Raw genomic sequence first — 3770 nt, forward strand, 5'->3', positions numbered from 1 at the left:
TGGAAGTTTGTTAACTATCCTTTTTTTCTTGCTTCTGGATGAAAGTTTTCTACTTTGTTTTGTAGCCCCCACCAGTTGAATTTGATGGTCACCAGCTTATAAGCACACATTTGAGGACAGTCAGGGTTGACTGACAGTTCCCTCTTCCCATTGCGTCCCAAAGGGCCTCTCTTGGTCTTGACTGACTGGAATAAGGCTGGGTCTTCATTAACTTTGTAGTCTTCAGATTCAACTTGACTTTGATCTGCAGTATCTATGTGGACAACTTCAACAGTAATGTTCCCAAGTCTGGTTTTGTGCCATGTTTCAATTTTAGTGAAGAAGTCAACTTTCATACATTCATTCGTTACAATTGTTCTCCAGTGGGAATATGAATTCCAGGTTTTCTCATGATATACCAAGGAGCCTTTGGGAAAATGATCCTCATGTATATAGGAACTCTGCTCTTTAGGTGATAAATTTTGTTTCCCTTTTCTCCATCCTTCTCATAAGGTTCATTTTTTAAGACTTCAATTCCTTTACCACCACCAGTCTTATTCTTACTAGCCTCTGCAACAGAGTAAAGTTGTCTAACCTGATACTCCTGAACAGAAAATGGCAAAACCACACGGAATTCTTTAATCATCACCATCTTCCTCGAACCCCCTTACAACTGCCACTGCTACTGATCCTGCTGCCGTGGCCACCACTAACACCACCTCTCAAAATACCTATTAATAAAACCCATTTTCAAATTATTTGTTCCTTCTTTAGGAATGGAAAAATTATTACTAACAACTATATGTCAAAGTAAAGTTTCTGAAAGTAGCACTTTATTACATTGTCACTTCTGGGACTCAGAACTTTTAAAGCCAACTTCAGTACCTATTCCTATCATGTGAAGGTCTCTATAAAAAAAAAAATCACAACCATCTCCTGTTTACACAGAATAAGATTAAATACTACTATTAAATATTAAACACTATTATATACTACTATACAAATTTCTGTGTAACAATGACAAGTTTGCTTATTAAGTGCAAATATAAGCTAGTAAGTCATTTTAACTTTTACATAGTAATATGGATGTTTTTGGCAAAGACACAAACTTTTTACAGCTTTCAGTGACACTAAACTCCTACATCTAAAAAAAGTGAAAACCTGGACTTTGTTTAGTAATACTATTCACCAATATTTTCTGAAACCACCTTCTCAGTCTCACTGGGAACAAATTTGCAGAAATCAATCCAAAATACAAACTAGAAACTAAAAACTACTACCATAAACCAAGCCAGGGATAGTAGTATATACCTTTAATTCCAAAACCCTGGGTCATGCTTATATTACGGTTGTAATATGCTAATATTTAGCAAATTAGTCACAATAATTTTTTTAATTAATATAATTAATGTTTTTTTTTTCCTTTGAGACAGCATCTCACTATGCAACTCAAGCTGGCCTGGAACTCACTTTATAGCCCAAACTGACCTTGAACTCCCAATGATCCTCCTGCCTCAGCTTCCCAAATGCTGGGATTATAGGCATGTACAACCATGCCCAGCCTTATAGTTAATATTTTTAAATTAAATCTGTTCCTTGAAATAAAAATAAAAGATAGCTTAATCTGCTCTAAATAAAAAGTTCTCGGGGCTGGCGAGATGGCTCAGTGGTCTAAAGCACCTACTTGAAACAAGCTTGGCAAAGCACAGGGACCGCAGCTCGATCCCCCAGCACCATATGCCAGCCAGCCCCGCCCCCTGGTGGGCTGAACTGGCCACACACACACACATAAATAAATAAAATTAAAAAAAAAAAAAATGAGTACTCTGGGGCCGCAGAGATAGCTCAGCAGACAAAGAGCCTACTTTAGCAAGTGCAGGGACCTGATCCTGCATGTCATGCTGGCACTAGTCCCTGCCCTACCCACAAGGCACACTGAGTCAGGGACCAAAGTGTGGGTGTGGTGGTACACACCTGTAATCTCAGGGCTGGGGAGGCCGAAAACAAAAGGATCACTAGGAATCCAAGCTTCATAGTGAGACCCTGTACATAAATGAAAAAAAAATAATAATATTCCGGGTGTCATCAAAGCCAGAGATGATAAAAAGTTTTAGTGGTAAAAATATAATGACAAATTTTTTCTTTTTCTTTTTTTTTTTTTTTTTTTGTGGAACCGGGGATTGAACTCAGGCCCTCGCACTTGCCAGGGAAGTGCTTATTCCACTGAGCCATTCCCACCCACACCGGCCCTGATAAATTTTTTCTTATGAAGTAGGGTTGGGGGGTGGGCACAACTTATATTAGGAACTGGGAATATGGCTCAGTGGTATATACAAAACCTTTGGTTAGATCTCCAGTACTCTTCACACAACAATTAACACAATTCACATTAGTATTAAGTAATACATAGTAATTCATTATAAATACTAAAAATAAGATACTCTTATAATCTAACCATTTCTCTAAAAAAAAAAAAAAAAAAATTCAGATTCTAGAGTAGGGATATAGCTCAGTGGAATAATGAATAGCATGCACCAAGCACTGGGTTCAACCCCCAGAACTGCAAATGTCAGATTACAAAAACTATAGATCAGCTTTAACTCAAATTACAGACTTCAAGTCAGATGTGATAGCGCACATCTATAATCCCTTTAAGAGGCTGAAGCAGGAGTACGGCAAATTTGAAGGCTACATGGGCAATTCAGTGAGACCCTATCTCTAAATAAAAAGGGCCTAAGAATGTAACATGTACCTCTGTAGTAGAGTTCCATCCCAAGTAGTAGGGGGAAAAAATACACACACACACACACACACACACACACACACACACATTCAGTGTATGTGTGCTAGGTATCAAACCCAGGCTTCACACATGGTAGGCAAGCACTCTACCATTTTGCCACATCCCCAGCTCCTTGGGCTGGGGAGATGGCTCAGTGGAATAAGCACTTGCCTTGCAAGCGCTGGGGCCCGAGTTCAATCCCTAGTTCTGCAAAAAAAAAGAAAAAGAAAGAAAGAAAGAAAGAAAGAAAGAAAGAAAGAAAGAAAGAGAAAAAGAAAAAGAAATGCCCAGCTCCTGCATACCATTCGTGGTTTGTTTGTTGCAAGATTTGTTGGGGGTTTGTTTTGTTTTGTTTCTTTGAGGCAGGAACTTGCTATGTACCCTAGGCTGGTCTCAAACCTATGATTTTCCTGTACCAGCCTCTCAGAGTGCTGGGATTCAAAGCATATATAACTACACCTTACTTCAGTCTTAAAATATTAGACTTTCTATGTTTATAAACATTTATTAAGCAACTAGTACAAGACAGCCAACAAATTTTTAAGTGTTTATTATCTATCAGGGAATGTGTTATGTACTTAAGGATTACTCTATTTTAACAACTCAGGAAAAAATATTCTCTTATTATCAACAGAAAAATAAAACTTAACAAGTTAAAGTAATACAACCAGATGCAGTAGTGTATGCCTGTAATCCCAGCACTCTGGAAGCTGAGGCCAGGGGGATTGCTGTGAGTTTGACATTAGCTTGGGCTACATAATAAATTTTAGACCAGCTTAAATTACAGCGAAAGACCCTGTCTGAAAAAGAAGGGGAAAAAAAGTAACACATCTAATAAATGCTAACATTAAGATACCATTACTTGCCAAAAAGTTTTGTTGCACTTTATAACCTGATAACATTTTTCTCAGAAACTAAATCTTGTGTGTCTTTCAAAATGCTGCTGCCTAGCAAGCTCAAGGTCCTAAGTTTGACTCTCAGTACAAAAAAAAAAAAAAAAAAAAAAAAA

General features: G+C 37.7%; 1 protein-coding gene and 1 pseudogene across 1 annotated transcript in view; both read right to left on the minus strand.

Moving 5' to 3' along the window:
- The window catches only part of Taok1 (TAO kinase 1), a 137807-nt gene that overhangs the window by 128167 nt on the left and 5870 nt on the right, over positions 1-3770 (minus strand). The gene's annotated exons all lie outside the window — the stretch shown is intronic.
- LOC101561021 lies at positions 9-655 on the minus strand (annotated as a pseudogene).

The sequence above is a fragment of the Octodon degus genome, unplaced genomic scaffold (assembly GCF_000260255.1).
Source record: "Octodon degus isolate 3935 unplaced genomic scaffold, OctDeg1.0 scaffold00072, whole genome shotgun sequence".
Lineage (NCBI taxonomy): Eukaryota > Metazoa > Chordata > Mammalia > Rodentia > Octodontidae > Octodon > Octodon degus.